Genomic DNA, 17,259 nt, shown 5'->3' on the forward strand with positions numbered 1-17,259 from the left:
TCTATGTATGTGTATCTCTATGTATGTCTATGTGTGTGTGTGTCTCTATCTCTATGTATGTCTATGTGTGTCTCTGTCTCTTTTTATGTCTATGTGTGTGTGTCTCTATGTATGTCTATGTGTGTGTGTCTCTATGTATGTCTATGTGTGTGCATGTCTATGTGTGTGTGTCTCTATGTATGTCTCTGTGTGTGTGTCTCTATGTATGTCTATGCGTGTGTGTGTGTGTGTCTATATCGCTATGTACGTCCGTGCGTGGCTGCTTGCGCATGGGACTCGCCCGCTGATGAATATTCACATCACATCACAGCGCCCGGCGCAGATCCAGCAGCCGCACGGACACACAGAGCCAGCAGTCCGAGATAGGCGCGTGGAACGGAGCGGACACGGATAGAGAGAGAGAGACACACACACACAGACACACACACAGACACACACACGGAGAGAGAGAGAGACGAGAGCGGAGATCTCTCTCGCTCAGACAGCCAATGCCAGAGAGGACAAACACGCCGGGCGACCAGTCAGACAGCGGTGTCGATCACGACACACAAACACACGCACTCTCTCGCTCTCTCTCTCGCTCTCTCTCGCTCTCTCTGGCGCACGCCTCCCACATGATATGAGCTCTTGCGGCGAGCAGTAAAAGGGAAATGTGCAAGGCTGCCGCTACGGTGTGCGTCTGAACGCCGAGACAGACGGTGGGAGAGGCGAGAGGAGAGAGAGAAAAGACAACGAGAGATAGACACGAGAGAGAGAGAGAGAGCGGCTAGAGAGGTGGAGGAGGTGGAGGAGGAGAAGAGATCATTCAGAGGAGGAGGAGAGAGAGCTATGGAAGAAAGCGTCGACAACCCCAACCGCGCCGTGGAGTTCCTCAAAGAGCTCAACAAGATCATCGAGACCCAGCAGGGCCTCATCGCCAAGCAGCGGCGACGCATCGAGGAGTTGGAGGGTCGAATCGCCGAGTTGATCCGGCGCAATTCGGTCGTCAGCGAGCTCCATCAGAGGCACCTCTCGGCGTGTCCTCTCGCTCTCCGCCTTGCGCAGAGCGCGGCACGGCACGAGCAGCAGCAGCAGCAGCAGCCCTGCCTCCTACCTCCTCGGCGTTCCGGGACCTCAGGGACAACACTGCAGCAGCAGCAGCAGCAGCTGCTAAAACAGCACTACCACAATGTTGGTGGACATCACCACCACCAACAACAACAACAACATCATCAGCAGCAGCAGCAGCACCAACAGCAACGGAGCGCAGAGCCTGGAAACACCTCGGAGTCTGTCGCGGATGATGAGGAGGCCCACCCTGTGATCGCGATGTGCAGCGTCTGTGATCATCATCTGCAGCAGCAGCAGCAAGAGGCGGCTAAGTTGCCGAGCTGCTTGATACCGATGCACAACTACGTCGTGCGGAAAGTGCAGCTGGACGAGGAGGAGGGTGGTGGCGGTGGTGGCGGTGGTGGTGGTATTGAGGATGCGCTACATCATCATCAGCAGCAGCAGCAGCAGCCGGGACGAGAGGAGAGCACAGGAGGTGGTGCTGCGTGCCCGTGTCCCGCCGAAGAGGAGAACCGATCCGTCTCCGCGCAACAGCAGCAGCAGCAGCATCAGCAGGAGCATCATCATCAGCAGCAGCAGGAGCATCATCATCAGCAGCAGCAGCATCAGCAGGAGCAGCAGCATCAGCAGCATCATCAGCAGCAGCAGCAGCAGCATCAGCAGCAGCAGGAGCATCATCATCAGCAGCAGCAGCAGCAGCATCATCATCAGCAGCAGCAGCATCAGCAGGAGCAGCAGCATCAGCAGCATCATCAGCAGCAGCAGCAGCATCAGCAGCAGCAGGATCATCATCATCAGCAGGAGCAGCAGCAGCAGGATCATCATCATCAGCAGGAGCACCATCATCATCAACAGAAGCAGGAGCAGCATCATCATCATCATCAGCAGCAGCAGGAGCAGAATCCGCCAGCTCTGCCAGAGACCCCAGCCCTGACGAGGGCGGCGGCCCGGAACGGAGCCCAGCAACTGTGAGTGCCTCGGTCGCAGCCACGGAGATTCTTGTTGCACCTCGGGTCACCTCGGACCGTGAACCCAACCCTGACGCTCATCGTGACCCTGCCCCTTATCCATGACCCTCGGCCGGTTAGCGAGCGCGACGCAGAAACCCACCGGACCTCACCCGGACCCCGCGAACTTAAATTCCGGCTTTTGCTCTGCGCATGGACTTGATCCCCAAACCCCATTGCTGTTAACCTCACCCTGACCTTAACATCACCACCCTGATCCTAACATCACCACCTTGACCCTAACATCACCACCCTGACCCTAACATCATTACCCTGACCCTAACATCACCACCCTGATCCTAACATCACCACCCTGATCCTAACATCACCACCCTGACCCTAACATCACCACCCTGACCCTAACATCACCACCCTGACCCTAACATCACCACCCTGACCCTAACATCACCACCCTGACCCTAACATCACCACCCTGACCCTAACATCACCACCCTGACCCTAACATCACCACCCTGACTCTAACATCACCACCCTGACCCTAACATCACCACCCTGACCCTAACATCACCACCCTGACCCTAACATCACCACCCTGACCCTAACATCACCACCCTGACCCTAACATCACCACCCTGACCCTAACATCACCACCCTGACCCAAACATCACCACCCCGACCTTGGCTGCTAACTCTAAGCTAGTAATGACTCGAAACTTACCAGGACGCTGCCTTTGACCCTAGCCATAACCCTAACCTTGACCATTACTCTAGCAATGTCCCATAGCCCTCTAAGCTGAACCCTGACCCTCGACTCCAACAACGTGCTGTGACGGTTCCACCTGAAGACGGAAGCTTGTGTTGCCTCCGAAACGTCGTGATTTTTATTTTATTTTTATTAATTTGAATGTTTTACCTACGTGACTTTACCGAAAAAAACCTAAGAATACGAACGCTTACCCCCCCCCTCCATCTCCCACCGAGAGTCACCGTGCTCTGCTGTGTATATATATATTTGTGTTCGTACATGTATACACACACACGCACGCCGTTCCTTTAGCAGGCGTATTCACAAACCTGCCGCCGACTCGTGCCCATCGCGAACTCGAGTCGCGACTCTGTTCGCGTGCTGCCCGTCAGCTGTGCCGACGAGCTACTTGTAGCCCTCGCGAAATCCACCCTCGCGCCTGCTCCCCCCCCCCTCTCTCTCAACTCGCGCGTGCCCCCCTCTTAGGGGGCTTGAGATTTATCATGCCTCGGGTGGGGTGGCGAGAGGCGGGGGGGGGGCATCTACCGAGTCGTCCCGTTCGAATCGTCATTCGTTCGCAACCCAAACCCGCGAATGATTTCCTGATTCACCATGAAACTGAACTCCGTGTGTGTGTGGCCTTTAAGAGGAAAGCGATATGTCATCGGCGACGTTTCGGGCAATGGGCCTTCCTCACGGTAGAATTTGAGCAGAACGGGAGTCTGATTCGTGAGTCTTCGTCACGGGAAAACGATGACCGCAAGAATAGTCATTCGAGCCAAATGCGTAAGGGAAAACCCATTAACACACTCACACACGCACACGCACACACACTCACACACGCACACACACTCACACAGTCACACTCACACACTCACACACGCACACACACACTCACACACGCACACACACTCACACACGCACACACACTCACACGCGCACACGCACTCACACTCACACACGCACACACACACTCACACACGCACACGCACACACACTCACACACGCACACACACACGCACACACGCTCACACACTCACACACGCACACACACGCACACACACACTCACACACGCACACACACACTCACACACGCACACACACTCACACACGCACACACTCACACACTCACACACAGTCACACACTCACACACGCACACACACACTCACACACGCACACACGCACGGCGTTCTCGCACCTTCGATGAGCACGCTTGGCTGCGTACGGCGCGAAAGAAGTCCAGCATTGCATACAGTACATCCATATAATCGCGTTCAATAGAGAAGGGTCTTGCAGCGATGCTGCCAGCATTTGTGCAGCGGTGCACGAATTGACACACACACACACTAGTCGCGCTCGTCAATTCGAACAAAAAAACAACAACAACAACAACTCTATCATGGGCAACGATGCTTCTTCACAGCAGAGAGAGAGAGAGAGATGGGTTGGTGGTCTCTGACGAATATTCCGAGTTTGTGCTATTGCATTGCTTGTTTTTATGAATGAGCGTGTGTGTGTGTATATACCGTATAGGGAGCGGCAGTGTAGCGGTTAGCGCGCTGCGCTATGAACCTGGCGACCCGGGTTCGATTCCCGCTCACGGCCAACACCAGTGACGATTATCTGAACCGGTCCTGGGCCCTCCCCTAGGTCGACTCAGCCTCAAATGAGTATCTGGTGCGGTGTGTAAACATCGCCACTGGGGAGACAAAGGCGGTCGGGCGTGGAGCTGGCCACCCACCCCCTCGTGTGCCGTTCCGGCCTTCATAGGTGCTCGCTAAGAGCACTTGCCCCTACAGTCTGTTAAGGCTATACGGGGGATCTTTATCTTTATATACTGATGGCTGCTGGCACACTTATTATGAACACGCTCGCGTGACAACAAGGTTGGGCCGTACCATCGGTCCCTCTCTTACTTGAACACGCGAAGCGATCTCGGCGTGTGACAGCGGGGGCGGTGTGACACGGCCTCGCCGCTCGCAGTGTCGTCACTTGCTGCAGACGTTCGCGGTTCGAATCAAAGAGGCCGCCCCCGATTAATACAGCGTTGCGGTGTGCGCGCGCGCGCGTACAAAGCCTTGAATCGCTACAGCCGCTAGCCACGGGTCCGCTTGCTTCTGCGCGGTGGAAATGAAAGATGCCGTGATGTGATCCGCGAGAGAAGGCGATTTTTCGCGACCAGCCCGAATATCATTTTTTTTTCTTCTTCTCAAATGGAATTTGAACGGAGCAGCAATCATCGCTGCTAAAGCTCGGCAGGCCACTTCTCGCAAGGAGAGTCTTGAGGCTCAGCGAGGCATCCAATGGGTGATCAGGCTCGTGCTACAAATGTCCACGTTCAAATTTATTTATTAGGTATAGCCCTGTGAGCCATTCGGCTCTTGAATCGGGTGCAACCGCAACAAACGAAAAACAAAAACGCGAACAAGAAAACATCTTAAAGTGAATATGTGATGAAAGTGTTGAGCTCAACATTTGTGATGGCCACGTCGCATCTTCAGTAGAGCTCCGTAGCTCAGTGGGCTTTTCCTCGTAAAACAAAACTGAGTTTGTTAGTGAGTCAATAAAATATATTCCGCAGAATTTTGGGGAAACAACATTTATTTTTTGCCTGATGGGACCTCCTCCACTCATGAGACTGAGCGAGGCTCCGCTGAGTACACACAGCGTAATAAACGCCACGGTATATAATGCGTCACGGTGGACGAGATGTTAACTACCTCGCCTGGTATGCAGGAGGTCGGTGGGTTCGATACCGACCCTGACGATGCCTTTATATTCGGAGTTTGCGTGTCTCTTTCTTTCTTTCTCTCTCCCCGTGGTCGCGTGGAGTGTTTTTCTCCAGGTCCTCCAGGTTTCCCCCCCCCCCCCCCCCACATTCAGAATCAACATCACGCGTTCGGGAAGTCTTTCGCTGCTGTAAATGTCGCCCAACTTCGCTGGGCGACCGCTTGTGACAGCACAGGTGGCATCTGACAAAGAGCTATGCGCAGCATCGGTAGGGGGGCCTTATCTGTTGAAATAACGAATCGTTTAGTTTCATTTCGATTTAAAGCTTTCGTGACTGCAGGGATTCATCTTCTTAGTTCTTTCGGTAAAGTCACGTAGAAGGGAAATAATGAAACAATAAAAATAGACGCTGTCTTTCCGACAGACCTGTTCTTCACCTGAGGACGGCTGCTTGCGTTGTGGCCGAAACGTCGTGAGAATTGTATTTTATTATGTTTTATTTTTATTATTTTATTATTTCCCTTCTACGTGACTTTACCGAAAGAACCAAGAAGACGTTGAGTTTCAGTTCAGTTTGCAAGCGGCGCCGTCGAGATTGTCAGAGTTTGATGGCTCTTGGGCGGGGCAAGGTCGAGGTCACCGGCCAGGTGTCCTGTATAGATTGTAACAACATTGGTGTGCAGTACAGATGGTAACTCAACATCGGTGTGCAGTACAGATGGTAACTCAACATTGGTGTCCTGTATAGATGGTAACAACATTGGTGTGCAGTACAGATGGTAACTCAACATGGGTGTGCAGTACAGATGGTAACTCAACATTGGTGTCCTGTATAGATGGTAACAACATTGGTGTGCAGTACAGACGGTAACTCAACATGGGTGTGCAGTACAGATGGTAAATCATCATTGGTGTCAAGTACTGATGGTAACAACATTGGTGTCCAGTACACATGGTAACTCAACATGGGTGTGCAGTACAGAGAGTAAGTCAATATGGGTGTCAAAAACTGATGGTAAATCATCATTAGTGCCCAGTACACATGGTAACTCAACATTAGTCTCCAGTACTGATGGTAACTCAATATTGGTGTCCAGTACACAATGTAACTCAACATTGATGTGCAGTACAGATGGTAACTCAACAATGGTGTGCTTTACAGAGAGTACTCAACATTGGTGTGTAGTACAGATGGTAACTCAACATTTGTGTCCAGCACTTGGGGAGACAAAGCAGGCGAGGTGTGGTGTTTGGCCACCCACCGTGCCAGCCTTAATAGGTGCTCACTAACAGCACTCTCTCGAACAATCTGCTCGGGCTAGCGATGGTATCTGTGTCCCGTTGTGGTGAGTTTACGTCGTAATGACATAACACTACGAGTTAGCACGAACGTCATTAATTCTGACACATTTTTTTTTTCAAAGCACGCTCTTTAATCCTGGTATATAATTTGTTCCCAGGAAGAATCTTTCAACGTGGATATTTTCCGCGTATATTTCAAGACGCGCTACACTCTATTTTATTTCCTTTCAAACGGCCTACCATTGCGGCAATACATTACGCAACTGGAAAGGATGTCAAAATGCTATCGTTGCTGAATCGGAACAATGTTCAGACAGTGCATTGCATTGACAGGCCCGTCTTTCTTCCAGCTCATCACCTTAAATAATACAAGGTCGGCCGTTATCGTTACCTTGCTATTCCTGGCTCACTCGAAGAGCCAAAAAAAAAAAAACGCCACCCGGAAATTGACCTCATATGCTTTTGGATGTTTTAGGGGCCACACTTATGTGTTCCTAACGACGCCTAAGTATTCCCAATGTCTTTGATTTTGGGAAGTTGAGCAGGCGTTGAGCCTGGTTTCATAATCAGATTTTTAAAAACATATATCCTGGGGGAATCCGATGAGCTATGAAGCTGTTTTTGTACCGATGTCCAGTAGGGGCACGGGGTCAGACATTCACAACAAACAAACAATACAACAACAAACAAAAATACGACAACAAACAAGTTTAACACGTGTAGGCTTTCGCGACCAATATTATTCATAATCAACGTTTTTTGGGTTAGATCGCGTTATTTATAAATGTGTCGTAACCCTCCACTACCCGACACGGCCAATCAGCAAAAAAGTGTCACGTTGACAAAAGACAAACTAGTTCATTGAAGCGTGAAACCACAACATTTACCATTTTTGAGTAGTACGACGTTTCGCTGGTATTTGCATCCAGCATCATCGGGCAATTCGCCAGAATTCTGGCCGATGATGCTGGATGCAATTACCAGCGAAACGTCGTACGACTCAAAAATTGTAAATGTTGTGGTTTCACGCTTCAACACACCGGTGGGCTAAAGCAGTGAACTATTTGTCTTTTGTCAACGTGACACTTTTTTGCTGATTGGCCGTGTCGGGTGGTGGAGGGTTACGACACATTTATAAATAACGCGATCTAACCCAAAAACGTTGATTATGAACAACAAACAACACACAATGGGAGCTCAAAGTATAGGATGGGTGACCATCACCACGAGGCAATGCGAGTTATCAGACGCTCACTTGAGTGGGGGAACTAAACGTGTCATCTCGACCGTTTCAGCTCGAACTTGTTGGGGTGCCAAGCTTCTTGAGCAATTTCTTTGAAGCCAACCTGAATCCCGGAAGACGCTGCACGTCTTGAACGACATAGCAGGCGTGGTTGCTTTAAATAGGTTCAGTACAAGTTTAAGATGTAAATCATGCATATTTGTATATTATTTAAAACGTGTCGTTACATTCACAACCTCGCCAGACATCACCGTGCGCTGAGGCTTTCCCACCTGATGACGGACGCTTGTGTTGCGCCCGAAACGTCGTGATTGATTTTATTTTCTACCAACGTGACTTGACCGAAATAACCAAAGGGTATGGATTCCTGCGGTCACGAAAGCTTCAAATCTAGATTTCTATTCCAAGTCGTCTCTAACTTGGGCGGACTTGGACTCATCGCACGCAATCCGGACTTCATCAAACACTCAAGGAGATTAAAAACGAAGCAGCCTTGCGCAAATAAAGAAATAAATAGACCAATTGCTAAATAAGTGGATGAATAATTTAAAAAATATAAATGCGTCAGCAGACGTCTTGTGTGCCTTTCAGCCCACCGGCCTAACAGCTGTCCAATTCAATGTTGATCCATTGCTTATCCCAGCAGCAGTTTTCTTAAGCTCGCAAGCTCTGGGCAGCTTTCGACCTTCATGAGTCTCATCAGCGTTGAGTCAGGCTCGTCCAGGACAATGCTACTGGGTTGCCAGATGTTGTCTGAGAAGAGCACTCGAACTCGACGGCTGGTGCCTCTTCAACGCAAAACAGAGCAATGTCTGTTTGTACTGGTTGGAACCTCCTGGTTACACCAGCCCACAGGGGATTATTGTGTCCGTCCGTCCGTTGTGCAGGGAGTTGGGCTGGGTGGGGAGGGGAGGGTGGGGAGGGGCTGGGTGGGGAGGGTGGGGCTGGGTGGGGAGGGGCTGGGTGGGGAGGGTGGGTGGGGAGGGTGGGGCTGGGTGGTAGGTGGGAGGGGTGGGGCTGGGTGGGGAGGGGCTGGTCACCCCGTGGTGCCCTTATAAAACTCAACGTTTAACCTACTCACTCCGGCTTGTGCCCGCCCTCACAGTCGGGCATATTTGCGGAATACACCACGCCGCCGTTGACCCTGGCCATTGACCGAGCAACCCAACGTTCCTACCAGCTCCCTCCGCAGGAATGTGTTTTATTGTATTAGGGGCCGTCCATAAATGACGTCACGCACCTAGGGGTGGGGGGGAGGTCAGACATTTGTGACGATGTGTGATATAGACAACACGTTCTACTTAATTAAATAGACTTTTTAATAAATGTTTTCTCCTACAACGTCAGAGTGCAGCGGCACATTAAATACGCACTACAATGACAATAGTTTAAAGCGATTTGAAGCATGTTTCATTTATTTATTTATTTGGGGGGGGGGGGGCAGAGCTTTGTGAAGTCATATTTGAGGGAGGGTCTGATTTTTTGTGACGCCGTGTGACGAGGGGGGGGGGTGTTAAAAATCGTCCAAAATCGCGTGACGTCATTTATGGACGGACGGCCCCTTACCCACAGCAACATGCAATCAATGTCACTTACTCGCTGCATGTAGTGATGAATACGTGGGCCCCATCTTGTAGGACAGAGTGCTCTTGCCAATAACACATTTGTCGGCCGTCGTTACCAGCCGCATAGTTTCACGTTCAGCCCGTTAAGACTTTGGGATTCTATAGTATCCTTTATTTCCTGACGACCACGCATCAGCATGGGTCATCGTCATAATCTCGTCGCGGTGGCGAGATTTTATATCCCTCGTCCGGTATGCAGAAGTTCGTGGGTTCGATCCCATACCTGTCAACCCATACGGTTTACTCCGTATTCTTGTACGGGGAAATTCAGTTTTCAGGTCCACACGGCGTACAGCCGTTTCAATACGGGTAACATATTTGTCTATTTTTTGGTGTTTCTCCCTTGTGATGGGACTTTGTAGGATGAACTTTGAGATGTATAAGGGCACCTGGGTAACCAACACGGTCTGAATTGGTCTGTAATAAGGGAGGCACTGATAAGGGGTTGACAGATATGTAGTGTATAGTGTAGTGTATAGTAGTGTAGTGTATAGTGTATAGTAGTGTAGTGTATAGTAGTGTAGTATATAGTGTAGTGTATAGTAGTGTAGTATATAGTGTATCGTGTAGTTTATAGTGTAGTGTATAGTAGTGTCGTGTATAGTAGTGTATAGTAGTGTAGTGTATAGTAGTGTAGTATATAGTAGTATAGTGTAGTGTATAGTGTAGTATAGTAGTGTTGTGTATAGTATAGCAGTGTAGTATATAGTAGTGTAGTGTATAGTGTAGTGTATAAGATAAACGTTGATATTTCTAAGGGCACCACGGGGTGTCCAACGAGGTCTGACTTGGTCTGTAATAAGGGAGGCATTGATAAGGGGTTGACGGGTATGTGATCCAGACCCTGACGTCTGAAGTATATGTGGAGTTTGCGTGTTCTCTCTTTCTCCATGACCGTCTGGAACGTTCTTCCTTCTGCCACTGCATCTATGCACTTTAAAACGTACGTTGAAAACTTTTTTCTTCAGAACTGATTTTTGTGTTTAGTGTGTCGTCCTTGCCCCCCCCCCGGCACCTCCGATTATCACGGTTGGCTACGTACGGTGCGAAAGAAGTTCAACGTACGTACACACACGGGCGTGCTCTGTGAAGGGCCCAGCTGTTGTAGTTGTCGGACGAGGCGAGAGAAGGTTCATTAAAACAGAATCAGAATGAGGAATCCGACGAGCTGCAAAGCGCCTTGTCACACGTGTCCAGTAGGAGGAGGTCATACGTACACCCACATAGACAGTTTCACGAATCTGGACTCCCTTCGGCTGCCGTGCATACATTGCTGAATCCATTCTCAAGGTGGCTGGGCGGCTCTGCGGGGTCAAACGCCTCGGGAAAGGGGGGCGGGTGGGGGGGTCAGGGCCCTGAACCGCCCGAGACCAACCCGAGCTGGCGAGCGCGTTAGGCTCACGGTGCCAGCACGGTGACCGTGCAGGAAAGTGAAACGGTGTGGATCGCTGCAATTCCCTGCTCACGCGACTGCTGCGGGCGGACCGGGTTTTTTTTTTCGCCCCCGGGCGATTCCACTGCTGGATGAAGACCTACCTCCAGAAGCTGTCGCCACCGCTGCCTCGCCACCGCCGTCAACCTCGCCAGCTCCAAATCGCGATGGTTGAGTGTCCGCAGGTAAAAAAAAACATTAAAAAGTAAAATAAAATAAAAATCACGACGTTTCGGAGGCAACACAAGCTTTTGTCTTCAGGTGGTACCGTCACAGCCACGACAGCTGTATCAAGTACTTGATACCTACGTGACTTTACCGAAAGAACCTAAGAATATGAATCCTTGCAGTCACGAAAGCTTCAAAATCTAGAATGAGTATCCGCATTTGCTCGAGCAAGCTCGACGCGGTTTGTGAAGACGTGAATCGGTGCATTCGACGAGACTGGCAGATCACTCGGCGTGGCCCCATTGAGCAGAAGTGTCCTGGGCGCTTCTGGATTAGAAAGTCTCGGCCCCGTTATCGTATCACCGCTCGGCATTGTTATGTTTATTTTTCGCACGTCACGTGTCTCATTCGGCGCTTGCCTTTATTACTATTTCCCTATCTTCATTCTTGACCTTTTCATTTAAATACGTTCACGTGCCCGGTTTTTTTTCTTTCTTTCTTTCTTCAATACTTTCCCGTGAGATATCAAAAAAATGTCATTTATATTCTCGAGGTGCCTTTCCTTCTCCGTGAATATTTTATGCATTCCACTTCGCCTCCGCGAATCCCCTGTCTGCCCCCGCGAGCCACAGACTCAATCACGACGATGCTCACGGAGGAGTGAGGCTGTCGTGGGGCTGCAAGGAATGAGGAGCCCAGCCAACTGAATGCGCCTCTGATGTATAAAATTCTCATTTAATTGTTTGAAAATATCTTGATATATATAAATAGAGGACTGCAGAACTTGGGCAGTTGTTCGGTAGCGCCGGCTCCTCGCTGCGTGACTGCTGCCTTCCAGCTCGAAATGTGGTTCCATTGTGATTGTGAGATGCGATTTGCATGGTGGTGCTAGCTAAAGGAAAAACAAAAAATCCATTCTGTTATCCCCCTCCCTCCCCCACCTCCACTTGGGCCCCTTTCTACCGTGGGAACTTCGTGCAGTTGCACCGCCTACACACTCGACAGTCACGCCACTGACCACACACCTGTAGCGCCTGTGGCTAGGAGATGTTAACTACCTCGCCTGGTATACAGGAGGTCGTGGGTTCGATCCCGACCCCGACGCCTGCTGCTGTATATTTGGAGTTTGCGGTGTCTCTCTCTCATCATCATCACGGTGGCTAGGAGATGTTAACTACCTTGCCTGGTATACAGGAGGTCGTGGGTTCGATCCCGACCCCGACGCCTGCTGCTGTATATTTGGAGTTTGCGGTGTCTCTCTCTCATCATCATCACGGTGGCTAGGAGATGTTAACTACCTTGCCTGGTATACAGGAGGCCGTGGGTTCGATCCCGACCCCGACGCCTGCTGCTGTATATTTGGAGTTTGCGGTGTCTCTCTCCCCGCGGTCGCGGCGATTTTTCTCATGGGTCCCACTGTATTCTTCTTCCACATTTAGAATCGACGTGCGTTCACAGTATTTTCGGCTGCGCTAAATGTCCGCGTGATGGTAGGCCACTTCGTGGGGCTATCAATTGTGGCCGGGTCGCTTCTGAAAATGAGAAATATAGCAGCTCAGTGGGCCTTGCCAGTGGCGTCGTTTTTTTTTTTTTCCATGGCAGCCCCACGACGTATGAAACGTGAACATCATCGCCCCCACTGCTGCTACTGCAGCAGTTACAGCAGCAGCAGAATCGCACCCACTGCTGCTGCTGCAGCAGTTACAGCAGCAGCATCGTTCCATCCACACTGACTTTTCGGAGACGCTTGAAGCCCCACCCACCCCTCGCGTTGCAGATTGCCTTCGTGTTGGTAACGGTGGTGTGAGATGAGAGGGGAGAGGTAGAAAAGTGCGTGGAGGGGAGTAGAGTGAGATGAGAGTGAAGAGGTAGGAGTGTGCGTGGAGGGGAGTAGAGTGAGATGAGAGGGGAGAGGCAGAAGAGTGCGTGGAGGGGAGCCGAGTGAGATGAGCGGGGAGAGCTCGGCAGGGTGGAGTCCGTCGAAGATCCCGAAGATGGCGGTGCGATTTTGAAATTGATCCGAGATTGGATTGGGAACCAAACAACAACCGATGTTTGAATGCGTAAATAATTACATAAGTGCTCTAATGCCCCCCCACCCGCCGCCGCCCCCGCTATCTAATTACTGCCTTTATCGCATTCCCTCGGCACGCTTGCGGGCGTGGGTCCGCTACTCATTGCGACGCTGGGAAGTGTCGCATTTTCGCATCGTTTCCTCCGTGGGTCAGCGCCACTAACGGTCCACGCCCTCGCTGCAAACACCGGCCAAATCGCCCGCTGGTAGCCGTGGCAATATTAATAATACAACCGTTTATACTCACCCAGGCAAATCCCCACGCAGAGCCCTCGAGGAGAAGGTTTCTACGCAAGGGGGCTTCCTAGCATCGCGACGTCGCGCATGCGGGAGGAGGTCGCGAGCACACGGAGAGACAACGCGACCGTGCGTACGGGACATCACGCCTCGCTCTAGATTTGAAGCTTTTGTGACTGCAAGGATTCATACTCTTAGTTTTTTAGGTAAAGTCACGTAGGTAAAAAATGAAATTAAAATTAATTAAAGTAATAATAGAAATGAAATAATACAAAATAAAATTTAAAAAATCACGACGTTTCGGAGGCAACACAAGTCTCCGTCATCAGGTGGGACCGTCACAGCTCACCAGCCTCCCCCTTAGCTGGCCCATGAGTTGTTAAGTGCGTCGCCTGCTATGCAAGGAGGTCGTGGGTTCGATCCCGACCCTAGAGTTTGCGTGTCTCCTTTCTCACTCTCTCTCTCTCTCACTCGTGGTCGCGTGGGACTTTTTATTATAATTACACGCTTTTATTTAACTTTGTTGTTGTATCCTCAAATATTGTAACTCAATTTTAACCCACTTTCCAATGTGGTATCGACTACAAACTTGGTATACGTATGTCATACTGATGACAATACTATATTCTATCATCAAAAATAATATACATTTTTAAGCTATTTTTGTAATATCTTATGTTTCGGCTTGGGTCTAATTGTCCACGGTCAGCTGACGTTGGCTGTAATTGGCCACGGCCACTTACGTTATGGCAAGCTTCGGGGCAATTTCCTGGAGTCGTGGAGTTCTGCCATTACTAGTACATTTCATAAAGGCGTGTTTTTAAAAAAGTTTTGAAAATATTACTTTTTCACTTCCGGGGTTTACAAGGTGTCGTTGTCACGATACGAGGCATCCATTCAGATCTCTCGCAGGGGCAGTGCAACCACCTGCGCTTAGATGACAGCCCGCAGAAGCGGACGTAGCAGAGTTACCGCTAAAATTCCTGAGAGTGACGGATCACCAAACTTTCCCCACCCGCCTGCCCTCCTACAACGAGACGTGTTCATCACGTGACACGAAACACCGATTCCCTTTGGATTTTTAAATCCTTTACATTAATCTTAATTTAGGAGCTTTCGTGACTGCAGGAATTATTCTTTGGTTCTTTTCGGTTAAGTCACGTCTAAAAATAAAATAATAAATTAAAATGATAATAATAATAAATTAGTAATATGTTATTTTAATTTATTATTTTATTTTTAGACGTGACTTAACCGAAAAGAACCAAAGAACCTTTACATTAAGTTCGCTTGCTTTCTTGCTTGCGTGCTTGCGTGCTTGCTTGCTTGCTTACGACCGTGCAAATCTTTCGGTCGTTTTGTAACCCACTTCCCGTGATACAATCGAGCTGACATTTTGCACACAGACTCGTTGTGCGTGACAATTAATTTTCGTGAACATTTTTTTCCAAAATTTTACACTGTTTAGGGAAATTTGTTTTAAATATGTAATTACCAATTGCTTAATGGTGGCAGACAATCATCTGACCCATAGGTCGCAGCCATCTCAAGCCAGAGGACGAGAGGACTCTAGCCGCCACGCATATAAAGGATTTATAGTGAAAAACTGTGTTTTTACGGGTTAATTTTTTCCATTCCCAGTGGCGGAATGTATCCCGTGGAGAGATGCTTTTCCTTTCGCCTGGTACGCAGGAGGCTGTGGGTTCGATGCCGGACCGTGACTAGCTATGTCAGCTCATGCGTCAATCTCCTCCCTTCCACGCTCTCAGGCTCGAGTTGGTACGGTACAAATCTCGGTGGGGGGGGGGGGGGGTTCGGAGGGGACGGGGTTGGGGCCGTTCTGTTTGTGAGTCTTCCCAGCTGCAGCTTCCAATGTCCGGCTCTGCCCGCGTTTGTTTGACGCGTCGATTTTACTGGTAGGAACCTCCTGGTTACCCCAGCCCACAGGGGATTATTGTGTCCGTCGTGCAGGGAGGGGCTGGGTGGGGAGGGAGGGGCTTGGGTGGGGAGGGGATGGTGTGGAGGGTGGGAAGGGGATGGTGTGGAGGGTGGGGAGGGGCTGGGTGGGGAGGGTGGGGCTGGGTGGGGGGTGGGAGGGGTGGGGCTGGGTGGGGAGGGGCTGGGTGGGGAGGGTGGGGAGGGGCTGGGTGGGGAGGGTGGGGCTGGGTGGGGAGGGGCTGGTCACCCCGTGGTGCTATAAAACTCAACGTTTAACCTACTCACGCCGGCTTGTGCCCGCCCTCACAGTCGGGCATATTTGGGGAATACACCACGCCGCCGTTGGCCCTGGCCATTGACCGAGCAACCCAACGTTCCTACCAGCTCCCTCCGCAGGAATGTGTTAGCATCTTTGGCCATGTCTGGTTGGGTGGCGGAGGCTTTTGCAGCACAGGCGATTGGGTCAGAGCGTTTCGTAGCCGAACTTTAAAAACAAAAAAAAAACAGTAAATTATCAATCGTGAAATCACGATGCCATCGCTTTAGGAGTAGTAGTGAGAACGAGATGGAAGCTTTTATTTATTGGAGGTGCGGTTATAGTCATCGAGAGCTGGGAAACAAATCTAAGTAACAAACCCCGTTAACCCGAAGAGAGTCACTCACAGTTTGGCCAAGCGCCACAGTGCAATACCAAGAAGACTTAATCCTTGCAGTTGCCGCAATTCACGTGAAACTATAAACCACCGCGAATTCGCTCCGTCTTCGATGAACTCAGACGCTAAGCGTGGTGGAACTTGGTTTAGTACGTTTGGCTACTGCTGTACCCCCCCCCCACCCCCCTTTGTTGAATATTGGTTCAACCCAGGAACCCCCCCTCGCTTGCCTGGCCCAAAGTGGCTCTGAGAAATGATGGTACGAACAATGGACGCAACACATTTGAACCCAATTGTCCGTTCTGTGAGCTTCCCCAACGAGCTGCCAGTAACTGTGAGCGAATACAAAATAAAATTCAAAGGACGCTCTGCGCGCGTGGCGCTCGCTGGTTACCCCTGGAAACCCAACAATTGTGTTCGATCAATGAGTTTAGAAAGGTCCTTTATATCTTTCCAGGTTACCATACGGATTTAAATTGTATTGTTGTTATGTTTTTTTTACGGCAGATTCATACGTGATTATTCGCAAATGACTCGCGTGTACTATGTAAAAAAAATCACCCCGCGTGCCACCCCCTGAGACATTTACACGTTACCCCCCCCCCCACACACACACCCCAGGTGGTCCGTGTTACACCCCGGTTGAGAGCCACTGGTTTTGTGCACGAATGGATGACCCCCCCCCCCGCCCAGGGCTTGCCGTTGGCTCGGAGATGGCTGTGCCGAGTGTGAGCTCCCCGCACGCGTGCGTGAAGCCAAACTCACAATGAGTGCATCGCGTTGACCGTGAATGGAAATAATAAAATAATAAAAATACAACTATTAAATTCTCACGACGTTTCGATTGCAACACAAGCAATCATCATCGGGTGTGAAAACCACAGCAAGAAAATTTGAAAAAAAGTGGCGTTTTTTTCTTAACGTCATCACCACGGACATAGTTGCTGTCCGTGGTGATGATGTTAAGAAAAAACCGCCATCGAAACGTCGTGAGAATTTAATTGTTTTATTTTCATTATTTCCCTTCTACGCGACTTTACCGAAAGAACCAAGAATATGAACCAAAAAATAGTTTAACCGTTTAATTTTAGAG

General features: G+C 50.1%; 1 protein-coding gene across 4 annotated transcripts in view; it reads left to right on the forward strand.

Annotated features, from left to right (window-relative positions):
• Positions 1 to 1,727: 1,727 nt before the first annotated feature.
• The window catches only part of LOC144945601 (IQ motif and SEC7 domain-containing protein 1-like), a 564,126-nt gene continuing 548,594 nt past the window's right edge, over positions 1,728 to 17,259 (forward strand). For 2 of the 4 annotated variants that reach the window (XM_078874099.1, XM_078874100.1), the window contains exon 1: positions 1,728 to 2,018. The gene's annotated coding sequence lies outside the window, so the exon portion shown is untranslated. The remainder of the gene's footprint in view (positions 2,019 to 17,259) is intronic. The other 2 variants (XM_078874101.1, XM_078874102.1) reach the window with 1 other exon arrangement.

This window comes from Lampetra fluviatilis, chromosome 38 (assembly GCF_964198595.1).
Source record: "Lampetra fluviatilis chromosome 38, kcLamFluv1.1, whole genome shotgun sequence".
Classification (NCBI taxonomy): Eukaryota; Metazoa; Chordata; class Hyperoartia; order Petromyzontiformes; family Petromyzontidae; genus Lampetra; species Lampetra fluviatilis.